We start from the raw sequence: 14,327 nt of genomic DNA, 5'->3' as shown, positions 1-14,327 counted from the left end.
CTTACCTTCTTGGAGGGGGAAATACTGAATATAGAAACCTGCAGTGTTCTTTAGTGGTGTTTCTGCAGAACCCTCTCTTGTTTCAAATCCTACAATTAGAACACTTCTCTATCAGAAAACAGTGAGAAACCAATAATTCCTTACTATTCAAAGAATCCCTGAAGAACCTTGTTTTTCTATTACATTATTATTTGTATTATAAGAGAAGAGAGAAGGAGGGAGAAGAGATGAAAGAATGTGGAGTGTCTCTCAGAAAGCAGCATGGCCATTTAAACACTTACGAAAGGAATTTTAAGAGAAAGAATAAATAAAGAAAGAGTAAAATATATACAAGTATATATATTTATAAGATTGCACATGAAGGTAATGCCTGGATTACGGAAATGTATAGTGAGTTGTATAGAATGATCCATTAGAGGCATAATTTCACATTGTACAAAGTGAAAAAAGTGAACTGTAGCGTGTATTTCTTAGAGATTATTATCTCCTAATATTATTATAAAGATCTAGTAATATTATAAGCATATGATTTGGCCTCACATGACCTCAGCGATGCTCTGTGATTGGCCAGGACTGCGTTCAATTCTCCTGAAGCTTGCTCAGTCATTTTCCTTCTCCAGATGACCCCCCCCCCCAAACTTAAATTTTCACATTTTCATAATTTACCATATTAGATGATTATGTTCACATTATTTTTGAACTGATTTATTTTTTTACTTCGCTTACTCTGTCTAATTTAATCCTGAATTTATAGTGTTCTATTTTTGTTAAGCCCCCATTGCTTTGTGTTTTGTCTAGTGTATAGTTGTGTATTTAACACAAATATGTGTTAAATCAAGTCTGTTAAATTACAGCAAGGTAGAGGCAGTAGTCCCAATTTTATATCAATGGACTCTAATGCATTATTATAGCATATAACACTTAGTGTTTTCGAAGGAGTCTCCAGTTTAAGTGCTTCGTAGAAGGACGTTTTCCGACACAGGAAAGACAGAGGAGGTTCCAGTTGTTGTGTGGTACGGTGACATGGTATTGTCTTATTAAATTCAAGAGAGTAAAGAAAGAAAGGAGGGTGAAGTTTAGAACAGCATCTGTGAATGATACATAACTATGAAGCATTTTTAAAGTGTGCCTTAATCTGTGATTTAACTCGCAGTGCTCTGTTGTGCTTGTAACACAACATGGGTTAAATTACCTTTTGATAATTAACACTTATTTCATTTTTGGGATGATATTTTATCCAAAGTCTCTTTAATCATGTCAAATATTAAAGTTTTTTTTGTTTGTTTGCTCTTTTAACACTCATCCTGAATTCTTGTCTGATGGACCACACGATAATACCACAGCAGAACAATTTACTAGCATTTAATAATAATTATTTAATCATTTAACTACTCAGTAATAATTCTAAGATGTGAATTTTACCCTAATTTTTTTAACCGTCATCGTAATCATCATTATCATCATCATCACATTGCTTTTATGGTTTTTATTTTATTTTTATTGGAGCTGCTTAAACGTTTTTAGGACCTGAGAGCAATGAAAGAGACACACAGAGAAAGAAGGGGAAAAAAAAAGCGAGAGACTATCAAAGTGCGAGAAAAGGAGAGTAGAAACAGGCTGTTCAGCACGATTCAGCACACATCAGGGATTGTGTGCGTCTGTGTATTCCTCTGGTAGATCACACTTAAAAGAGGAGCAGCCCCATTAGCCTCTCTGTCTTCCTCTCTCACTCTTGCTCTCTCTTTCTCTCGTCTTTTACTCCTCTGTTCCCGTCCAGCTGGCTCGGCACCAGGGCCTCCTCTCCCCAGCGAGAGCCCTTCAAACGCTCGCTTAGAAAAGGACAACCGAGGCAAATGTTTCCGAGTCCTTGGTTGGCTAATGAACATGGAGCCTCTCCTGGGCCTGCGGGAAGAGAACACGTGAGCGCGAGACAGACATGAAACGGGCCGTTCATGTGGCACGGGATATCTTGTGCTCTGTAATTGTGATGCTGTTGAATTATTTGTATTGTCTGCCCTTCTCCGACTCGGGTTGTTGTGTATATAGTGGAGATTTGTAAGCCTGAGATGTCTGTAGTTAAATATGAAAAATATACAGGATGATTGCATGCTGTTATTATGCACGCTGTTATGATTACGGACCTCTCTTGTGCCTTGTCAAACAGCTTTAAATGTAGGGAGTAAACGTGGGCTGTGTGGTGTGTGTGTGTGTGTGTGTGTGTGTATGTGTGTGTGGAGGGCTTTGGCAATCTGTAATAACCCACTACTATGCACTCCACAATATCAGAGCTATCCACATTACAGAGAAGACCATGAACTGAGCAAAACAAGAACAAGAAGAACCTTCTGGAAGTCAAGGACAACACAGGAATGGAATATTGTCTTCTCTACAGCAGCCACGCGGCCGGCTGCCGAGACGGCTCCCCCTCATCCATTAATGCAAATTACGGTCCGATAATTTAATAACTCCGCCAGCTTGATCTGTCCTTTTTATTACAATTATCATCGGCCAGGGGGTTGTGTTCCATCACCACAAAATAAACATCATCTATCATCCTTGCCTATGATTAGCCAGTGACAGGCCTCGCAAGCCGCTCTGCATATTTGAGGCCTAACGCTGTCTGGCCGTGCAAAAAATGCGTCCTGTACATGCACAGATTTTATGATGACTCGATCTCATGTGACATTTTTAGAAAGTCTGAAGAACAAATTTGATGTGTTACATCACAGAGTCTATCTATCTATCTATCTATCTATCTATCTATCTATCTATCTATCTATCTATCTATCTATCTATCTATCTATCTATCTATCTATCTATCTAGCTAGCTAGCTAGCTGTTTGTCTGTCTGTCTGTCTGTCTACCATTCCAAGACAGATTAATCACTCTATGTAACTCTCAGTATTACCTGACCTTTTATTAGTTGTGAAAAATAACAGTGTTGCTTGTGTGTGTAAAATAAAGCTGGAAAAACGCTGGAAAAAAAGGTGGGCATCAAAAGAAATGCATTTTGCCATGGCAAACATTTGAGAAGTAATTTTTAGAGTCTTTAATGTGGTTTTCACACTGGGAGCCTGAGTGTTCCTGGCCCTCCTGCAGTGTTGGTCTGGTTTCAGACTCACTTGATTCTATCAAACCCTGGTGTATTTGTGTTCATCTTTTGCCATCACAAACACACATAGAGAACACAACACCACTTAGCAATTTAAAAATATATATATATATTTTGGTGCTATTACTTGTTCCACAATTTTCCCCTGCCACTGATGCTACACACATGTGTTATGGAAACTGATGATGCCGTAATCGGATAAAACACTTGCTTTACTTTTCTTCCTGAAAAAGTTCAGACCTGAGTAAGAGTTGTGTTCACCTTCACAGGACTTGCTGCACAGTTCCAGTGCCATTGATCTCACACCACCTCCTACAAGTAGTCTCAGGTCATTACAGCGCTGTGGTTCATGTGAAAAGAGACTTGACGCGTACCTTCCTTGTAGCCGGAGAGATTGTGGATCAGTCGAGCAGTGCTGGAGGATTGGAGGGAGTGTGGTGCAGTGGTGCAGTGCAGGGTGTGATAAGAGCTTTGATGTAAGTAGGTGCTGGTCCGTTTTTGGCTTTGTAGGAGAGCATCAGTGTTTTAAATCTGATGCGGGCAGCTACAGGAAGCCAGTGGAGGGAGTGTAGCAATGGGGTGGTGTGGGAGAACTTAGGAAGGCTGAAAACAAGCTGTGCAGCTGCATTTTGGATCAGATGCAGAGGCTGAATTGTGCTCAGAGGCAGAGCTGCCAGGAGCGAGCTGCAGTAGTCCAGTCTCGAAGCACCTGAGCGGGATGTGTGGATAAAATGGATGAATTCTTCTGATGTTGAAAAGGAGAAATCGACACGAACATGAGTAACAGTTCATAAACAGACATTCTTTATATATATATATATATATATATGTATATATGACTTTCATAGCCTAATTATATTCCAGATTATTCCAGATTAATTACATTTTGGAGTTTTCCCAAAAGCACTGCAGCATAAAGACTGCTGTTAAAATTTAGATCGAGCACCAAATTAAACACTTTCTCTGATGTATTCCTTGATTGTAGGGTTCTCTCAGAGGAGCTAAACCCTTCAGGATTACAGTTTAACCATTAAACCATTTTTAACAAGTGTTCCAGTTAAGATGAATGAATGAATGGATAGATGGATGGATGGATGGATGGATGGATATTTATTGGAGCCTCAAATGCTAGTATTAGAAATACATATTTAGTTATTATAGCTATTATAATAACTAAATATAATTTTATATTTAAAAAAAAACAGTTTAAAAGGCTCTAATAAATATTCATTCATTCAACTGTTTTTTTTTTTAAAATAAAACTATTATAATAGCTATAATAACTATCTCTCTAACACTAGCACCTGAGTGTTGATGCTAGGTCATAAAATCCTGGAAGCCCCTTTATGGATGACGTACTGAGAGCAATAGAATTAGACTAAGACTTTGTATTGTACATTCTCAGTTTCTGTCATCTTCAAGGCTGAACAATGTGTATGCTGTTGGATAAGGAGACAAATCAATGACAGACAGTAACATAGGAGGCAGCAATGGTCTTTGTTCTTTTTATGGCTCTGAAGAGGAAAGGTCTTTGGTCTTGCTACCTGGAGCACAGTTTAGGGCTCTCTCTCTCTCTCTCTCTCTGCCTTTTACTTCAGCTCTGCCCCCACCCCCTTTTCCATGTATCTCACTTTCAGCCCACAACAGAGCAGAATCCTTAAACTCCCCGGCTTTGTGAAGACGTAAAATACATTATTTATGTTCAAACCACCGTTACATTGTTGACCTTCAGTGCCATGGAGATGAAAGAGTGGTGGCACCTGTGTTTTGGGTTCAGGGGCTTGTGAGTGAGCGCTCTTAAATTCTCGGGGTCTGTTTGTCTTGAGAGAGTGAAGGGGTTTGTGTGGGAAGCTTTCTCTTGACATACCAGCATGACTGAAATGGTAGCAGCGAGCAGGTCGCTTTTCCACTCCTTTTGATCGTCTCCTGGAAAACATGAAATTATCTTCCTCCAGGTCAACATCACACAGTGTTTACTGTTAGGCAGTCTAGGAGCCGGGATGAGAGATATAGAAGGAGGGGGGCATGTGAAAGAAAGAAAGAAAGAAAGAAAGAAAGAAAGAAAGAAAGAAAGAAAGAAAGAAAGAAAGAAAGAAAGAAAGAAAGAAAGAAAGAAAGAAAGAAAGAAAGAAAGAAAGAAAGAAAGAAAATGTTGCCAATCTACCAAAGTAGATTATTTTTCTGCAACAATATATTTTGTTCTTCTATATTGTTCCTAAATCATAACAAATTGCCAATTATTCCTTTTTCATTTAAAACAAAAGATATAATTATTTTGTTATTAACCCAAGCAAATTCTGTGATATTTGGAGGAGCTCGCAATTTTTCAAAATGACCACATTTTGACATCATCAGAACACACATTCAGCCAAAGACCTCTTCAACTCATGTGCATCAAACATGAGTACAGCTAGTACACTAAGAGGAGTTCAAAAGAAGAATCCTGTGCTTGCTATTTCACTAGTTTTCCACAAAAAAAGCACATATACAAACCCCCCCCAACAAAACAAAACAACAAACTATACAGATTGCATCATAAATTTCTAAGAAAATCAAGATTTTTTGTAAAATCAAGAATTTTTGCTGAAAGAAAATGAAGGACTGAATAACGACCATCACATCACACTCTTTATTTATTTATAGTTACTTTCAATTTTGGGGAACATCCATTACTGACCAATTATTTTCAATTAATTATAATTGTTAAATAAATTACACAATTATTTATTTATTTATTTATTTATTTATTCATTTTTCCGTTTATTATTAATTAAATTCAATTTTACAAAAAACAAAAAACATAGTGTAAAAAGTCCTAGACATTAGACAAAATCATCCCTAGTGAGCAAGCCTGTGGTGACTGTGGCAAGGAAAAACTCCCTTAGATGGTATGAGGAATAAATCTTGAGAGGAACCAGACTCAAAAGAGAATGGGTGACACCGGAGAGTGTGATTATAAATTATTATAAACACAGAAGAGTGTGATTATGAATAATGTCCTTTCTGCATGTACAGTGTACAGTGTGATACAGCATATGTAGAATGTTATTGTGTGTATTAATTAGGAGGTTGTTGTCGTCCTCACAGTCCACACAGGGCTGGCAGCGTTGCTTTGATATACCCAAATCCTCACGAAGCAGAATCCAGCTGAAGTTGGTCCATCTCTGGATGCCTCAGGATCCTCGCAGGCCTCTGTCTACCGGAGCTGGCACAATCTCCAAATGCCTCAGGATGGGTAGAAAAAAAGGAACAGCTGGAAAGGAATTAGTGTAGCTGCTGATCATAATATTAGCAAGCACTAGATGATAATGTGCATTTGATCAGATGTACTGGAGTACGAGGTTATGGGATGTATTATGTGTATGCCAGGCTAAAGAGATATGTCTTTAATCTACTTTTAAACTGGGAGACTGTGTCTGAGCCCCGAACACAGTCAGGAAGACTATTCCAAAGTTTAGGAGCTAAATACAAAAACGCTCTACCCCCTTTTGTAGACTTTAATATTTTAGGATAAACTACCAGAAGTCCAGAGTTTTGTGATCTTAAAGAGTGCGGTGGATTGTAGCATGTCAGAAGACCGGTTAGATACATGGGAGCTAAACCATTTAGAGCCTTGTATGTAAGTGTTGCTAGTTTGTAATCAATTCTAAACTTAACAGGTAGCCATATTAGTATATCTGAAGTGTCTAAAATACAAGACCATGCAAATGGGTCATTACTGTAAAGTCGTATAGGAACACACACTTTAATATAAACCTGTGATTTGTCTTGTAGCCAGAACTGTTATCAGAGCTCCTGTTATAAAATATTAAACAAAACCTCCGGACTAATCCCAGTAAAGATTTCAGAAGTGCAATAGTATAATAACAGCTAGCTATACACAGAGAAATAGAAGTCTCCTAGTAATGCGTTAATGTTTAAGGTACATTTGAACAACCAAAATGTATAAGTAATGGCACCCAGATTGCAGATTCTGCTGAAGTTTAAGGACCTTCTCTGAGACGTTTTCCTGAAAATATCTAAAGGTCATCATTAGATAAAGAGCAAAATTTTCTATACATTGATGCTATTTTTTGTTATTGGGCTCAGGACATTTTTGTTAAAACAGTACATGTATGTTTGTATTTTATTGTATTATTAATTGTAACAGTTATAAGATAGAGCTGGAGATTGAGGGTTAAGGGCCATGCTCAGGGGCCCAGTAGCGGCAGCATGGTGGACCTGGGCTCCAAACTCACAAATCTCAGATCAGTAGCCTTAACCACTAAGCTACCACTTATTTTTAGTACAAGGTGTTTCACAAATCATCTACAAATCAAGCCATGCCTTTTCTGTCCCATGGTGCATGATGGTACACTTTAGGTTTGCATGTTTTTACGTCCATTTGTTCAGCAAATGATACATTATCTTGTCATTTGTCTATGCTAAAATTCCCTCTCAGTGTGAACACATTAGTCAGTTTTGTACAATCCAAAGTTGTCTAGAATAGTTCATATGAAATTTGAGACACTCAGGAAAATCATAGGAAAATCAGTATGTCCTAACAGCCTGAATATCTGAAGATCATCATTAGATAAAGATCAACAGTTATTAAACAGTGGGTGATTCTGTATTATTTAAATTAAGCTTAACTGTCTGTAATGTAGCTTCTTCACCACTTGCACACTTCTCAGGACTTACAATCAGCACATTTTCATCAACTCAGATGCCTCAAGATACCAGAACTGCTTGGCGATTAGACGTCTATATTGATTATGCACATGTTTTAAACACACCAGTGTTTAGAAATCTCTAAATTTCTCAGGACAGTTCTGGAGAAGTCTTAATATGGAATGTATGACATTTATGTTATCAGTGTGCAGCTGTTGAGTTTATGGTCATGTGGATGTGTGTCAGTGAGGATTTCACAGAACTGACGGTTCTAGGAGTGTTCGAGGGGTCAGACTGAGTCCCATGTTAGAACCTTTGTGATTTTTGGGATTTTAATGAGTCTCTTGAGGATGAAGGGGTAGAAGAGAGGATGAAAGGGGATATACAAGAGGGGAGAGGAGCAGAGGACTGGAGATGAGGTGACGTGAGGTGGGAAGTGGAGGAAACAATCGGTGGGCAGGTCTCCAGCTCAGGGAACTGCCATGAGTGACCTCCCTCAGCTGGGCCTCCTGCTGGAGATGCCTCCTCACATACACACACTCACACACTGCTCTTTGCAGTTTAACACCGTTCTTCACCCCTTCATAGCCACTTTCCATAAATCTCTTTTGTATTCTGCACTTTCTCTGTTCATGTATGTGTGTCGCGCAAATAGACTTACTCTGCACTGGAATTTAAGTCAAATTTGTAAGTTTAAGTTTAATACGTAAAGGACATATAGGAATGCTTCGATGTTTCTCTTCCTAATCTCTGTACACTACATCTGTATCATAAGTGGCATTACCACAGAAGAGAATTTCCCCTTTTTCTCTTTTACTGACAACTCCAAAAGTTGTCTAATCCAAAGTTGTCTACATTTACATTCCCGGGATTTGGCAGACGGATCCAAAGTGACTTACAACAATGCTTTGAATTCTCTATATTTCAATGAATAAATTAACACAGGTTCAGTAAGTCACAGACTTAGGATACAATCAGCCTAAAAAGTGTGTTGGGAGTTGTTTTTACAGCATACAACGTACAATGCATATCACAAACTGGGAAAATAAGAGCTAGTTTAAGTGTTTCAGGAAGAGGTAGGTCTTCATGAGTCATTTGAGGATGCCCAGTGACTCAGCTGTATGGACATCTAGAGGAAGTTCATTCCACCACCTCTGTGCCAGAACAGAGAAGAGTTTAGATATATATTTACCTTGTACTCTGAGAGATGGTGGGACCAGTCAAGCAGTGCTAGTGGATCGGAGGGAGCCTGGTGCAGTGCGAGGAACAGTGTATATGCAATTTGAGACACAGCACAGTGTGATTTCCTCAGATTTTCCTAACACTACTTGTTTATCTCCAGAAGGTGTTGGGGAATTAGTTGGTTGCTGAAGGTCTTTTGGAGCAAGGCAACAAATTTGGGATCCACTTTTTCAGAAGGCAACAGCACCTTCCACTGTCCTGCAAGGTCATGGTCTTTGGCCTCTGAGATTTTTTCTCCTGAGGGATATTGGGAATGGGTTCCCACCTAAAATGTGTGTTTTGCACCTCAGAGTGCTAAAAGCCACCAGCGCTATGTGAGGTGTGGAGAAGCTCTGAATTTAACTGAGAGAACACAAAGTTTCATCTTCTCACGGACAGAAGATGAAGGAGAGAGATGTGGATCTGGGAAGAAGGATGAACAGGGAGACAAATGAGCGAATGGGACGTGGCTGCAGTGTCTGTCGAGCAGCCTTTATCTTCAGGACGCTCGTATTTGATGACTAGTGACTCTAACATGGTACGGTGCAGCCATCTAAGGATCTTACCATCTATCTGATGTTCCATATTTATAATGTTTTTTTAGACAGTTTATATGGAAATCAGCATTTAAACAGGGTTTTATGAGCATGAATGGCTTATTTAAAACAAAGCATTCCCCTGTATGTAATATTACACACATGCTGGTGAATTAATGAGGCAGAATAAACCACAAATGCATGAACGTTACCATTTGTTTGATGAGGTTTTCAGGATCAGCATGGAAAACATTTATCACCTTAAATAAAAGCATACATCTTTAAGAGCAATGCAAAAAATGATCTTTTTAGATCAAAATGGATAGCGTGCATCACAGGCACAATCGTCCCTTAAAGTCCCAAAAACAGATGGCATGCTATTCCAAAACAGATGCTATTTTGCACAGAACCAAGGCATGAATATTTATGCTTAATTATTTCATGACACTGACGGACCTGTAAGGGTTGAGATGCGTCACGCAAGCCAACGTGTAACCCCAGCTAAAGACACAGCCTGCTGTGACCAATGCTAACACATTGAGTCTGACTCATTAACACATCACATCATGTTCTGTCCAGAGTCTGGATCTGATCAGACTATCGATGGCTGCAGTGGAATGCCATTGGGTACCAGATTTTTAAGATTTATGCCAGTGAATTTAAGACATTAAAAATATGAATGTCTTTGGGTAATAAATCTGTTTTGGGGTATACAAGACATGGAACGCATAAATGATGCTTGGGCACAACTCATCAAATGTGGTATTTTTTTTCCCAACACGTCAACTTTAAGAAACTATAAAAGCATTTGACCATTAGGGTTTTTTTTTTTTTAACAGAGTGCTGCATGAATGACTCCTAAAACCTGGAAATGAGTCAGCATTTTTGCAATGACTTTGGTTCCCAAGTTTATACTTAATAGCCTCTATTGTCCGTCCCTCAAGGATTTCACAATTTTGCACTCAGAGACATGAACACAAAATGAAGTAAACTCTGAGATAATCTGAAGAGCTTACAATTTTTCTAAATGAATACATATTTTCCACAGATTTGTGCCAAGGTGTGTCATGTGACATCATCACAACACGCATTCAGCCAGATCCCTGTTTGGTTCATGTGTGTGAACATGTGTACTGTACAGCTATCATAGAAATGTGTCTACGTTGGTAGGAAAGTAAAGGAAGAATCATGAGCTTGCAATGTCACCAGAAAAAAATCTACAAACTGATCCAAAAAAGCTGCAGAATAATCCCAGAGAGACCTGAATAGCAGCTATAAACAGTTATTACCTCACTTTGTCTTGAATGTAGTAAGAAAGAAAAAATGCAGCTTGTTACCAATAAACTACAATATACAAATACTTTCTGAATTTCCTGTAGAAGCTGACTTCTACAAAATACTGACACTGGAGACTCCTTTCATAAATTTTTTACAAACAAACAAACAAACAAACAAATAAATAAATAAATAAATAAACAAACAACCATCTTATTGAAGAAAGCTTCCTTATAAAGAATAATTAAGATACACTGTTCTGACCAATCAGATTCAAGAATTTCACAGCGCTGTGGAATAAACCTTAAGAATATAACTAACAAGAAATGTTTGACATAAAACATGTTCTGGCGCAAAAAACGAATTTTGTATAAATGCAACAACTAGCCATAGACGTCTATAGTAAGCAAGCGCTTCTATTTTTTTTTCTCTCAGTGCAGGGAAATGTGGTCAAATAATTATCTGTGGTAAAAAAAATACAAATACAGTGGCTGAAGGTCACACTGTTAATGATATCTCACAAACAGACAGAAACACACAGCAGCTTGGACATTTTCACAGTCAACCACTATCCTCCTTGATGGCTCTTTTTCGCTGGGTTGTGAAGAACTTGACCTCTGTTTTGAAAGACTACATTTCCTCTTGTGTTTTGACAGGCTCCTGTGGGATCCTTCTCAGATGACAGTGTAGCATTCCAAAAAATTTTGACACTTAGCTGATCATCCAGCTGACCTTAATTACAGGGCCCATGTCCAGTAAGTGTGATGACCTGGAATCAGGTCACTTCTGATTATTTTTTAACAGAGTTGATCCCAGTGATCTGGATTCTGTGACTCTTTGTTAAATCTAGACATGGCATTTTTATACTCTGGTTTTGAAGAATGTTAATTGCATAAGGCCTGTACGATTTTTGGTTTGCTTGTCAAGGGTATTCTGTTTCTGAGATTGACATTTATTTATTTTGTAATAAATATTACAAACTGATTTACAAAATTGATTCAAATCAATTCAAAGGGATGCTGAACATTAGGTATGTACATAAGATATCTATAGTGCAAATATCTGCATCATAAACTTTAAAATGACACAGAATGCATCTAGACGAGTATACTTTCCCATCGCAGAGACCGTGTTTAGAACCTTTGGTCTTGTATTTGTGAACCTTTTGTGGTTCAGATTTGTGAAATGTAAGTCGGTAAAAATCAAAAGAAGGAAGGACTAATTTTCTCTCAGTACTAAAAAAAAAATGGAAGTAGAAATCACACTGGACTTTTGCCTAGCCGCTTTCTTACTGTTGCTTAGCAGACAAATGATCTGTCTCGGCACTGAAGTACACTGTGGGTTGCTGGGGTTGTGTTTTTATTTTTCTCTTCGTCTGCTAGGATTGTCGGCACCTCTGTTGAGGGTATTCAAACTTTTGCACTTGCCTGTAAACATATTGCATTACTGCAAAATATTTTGTGAGGTTTTAGTGATAAATGATATGCTGTAGAAAGAAAGAGTGCTATGTGTGATTGTGATCAGCGGCATGCTCAGATGGAGGTGCTTTTCCTGCATGGGGGCTCTGGGTGGCGGAGCGGGGCAGGATCAGGTGAATAGGGGTTGCCATCATCAGCAGGTTTGGGAATGAGGTGGGGAGGGAAAATACAGCTGGGGCTGTTAGTCTGCAGCTGGAGTCCATTTCTGTCAATTTAAAGTGGCCCACAAGCGCAGAGTTAGCGTTCTTCCTAAAGCTGTCCCATATGAGACTGAGCTGCAAACATACACCTACGTGAAAATGAGTGTTTACACCTTCTCCTCGCTCGCTCTCTTTCTGCCTGCTTACATGCTCCCGCTTTGTCCTTACGCTAAACACAGATCCACAAACTCAGCAGAAGCAGTACATCATGCGACATGCCGTCTCCCTCTCTCCACACTCTGTACTGTAGGTAAACCTCTTGTTCTTGAAGTGGGTTATTCGAGGGCCTTTGTAACCCTGCCTCAGGGTACCATTCACTCTCTCCGACCTCGTGGCAGTGTAGAATTATTCAGTGTGATATATTAATATTCACCAGCCATAGTCTCCTGACCCCTGACGTTCACAAAAGTATCAACTCTTCCCTTGGATTGGCTATGTGGTGGTCTTATTATAATGAGGGGGGCATAAGTCAGTAGGACAGACATATTGGATATTAATACGTCTTATAAATCGCTCCCAGGGGGTTCCAGACTCCCTTTAGAGTCCACCACACAGGACTTATTCATGCTCTCTCTCCTCCTCCAGACTATTACTTAGAAATCATCCTCTGCAGCTTTTTTTTTCTTCTTGCCTCTGGCTTCCGTTTAAATGTCCCATTAAACGGCTTAGGAGAGTCTGAGAGGCTTAGTCAGAGGAGACTTTTAAGAAAATGCTTTTACAATGTACACATGCAATAACAGACTGTAACCAGAGAGACCGCATGTAAGAGAATGTCCTGTCCCAGTCCTTTGGGCTAATAGTGTTGACATGTCCACACACGTCTGGCAAGTTATTGGATTTCAGCTCTACTCTGCACTGCATGTGTGGCATGCAGGAAGAAAACCTCTGAAAAAAAGCTTCAGAGTTTAGATGCTGGCTATTTCAGTGACACATATTTTATTAATTTAATCACTTTGATTTTTATTTGCTCATTTTTGCTATCACATGAATGGCAGAATACCTCATATGGCCAAATATTTGTCACAAAGTTGGCAAAATACAGATGTCTAGAATGCCTTTGTAAGCTGTAGCGTTATATTTTACTGGAGCTATGGGGTTGAGTCCAAACCTGTTCCAGCATGACAATGCCCCTGTGCACAAGGCACGCTACACAAAGGCATGGTTTGTGAAGGTTAGAGTAAAATAATGAAGTGGAACCGGGCCTTCTCACCCAACATCAGTGCCTGACCTCAATAATACTCTTCTGGCTGAATAGACACCAAGCAAATGATAGCAAATATATATTTCTTTAATTGTATGTCTACTGTTAGAGACCTTTAACTTCATTGGCATATGAACCAGAAGATGTAAACCAGGGGTTGAAACAGCAGCACAACAGGTAGTGTTGTTGCTATACAGCTCCAGGTTTCATGGTTCAATCCTGAGCTCTTGGCTACAGTCTGTCTGGACTACTGGATATCCTCCCTGGTTTCCTCCCCCCTCCCAAAAACATTGTTGTAAGTAGAATGGCTAATCTGAATGCCCTTAGGTGTGAATGAGTATGTGTCTGAGATGCTCTGTAATGCACTGATATCCTGTCTAGTGTGTATTACAGAGCTTGGATTGGCTCCAGGTCCACTGTGACCCTGACCAGGATAAAGCTTATTCTAAAGTTGTTTAATTTAAAGATAGCAAAATAAATTTGGTATAAAATGGAGCAATAATTTCCGAAAATCGAACTAGAGTAGAAAATACTCTAAGTAGAAATTATCTTATGCTTATCTAACTTGTTGAACTTTTGGTGAGAACATTCTTGCTGTTCTCATTTTTTATTTACATCAGTTTCTTTTTTGGAGCACCCACAAGATAAAAATCT

Source organism: Hemibagrus wyckioides, linkage group LG10 (genome assembly GCF_019097595.1).
Source record: "Hemibagrus wyckioides isolate EC202008001 linkage group LG10, SWU_Hwy_1.0, whole genome shotgun sequence".
Lineage (NCBI taxonomy): Eukaryota > Metazoa > Chordata > Actinopteri > Siluriformes > Bagridae > Hemibagrus > Hemibagrus wyckioides.
This window is presented reverse-complemented; position numbering follows the sequence as displayed.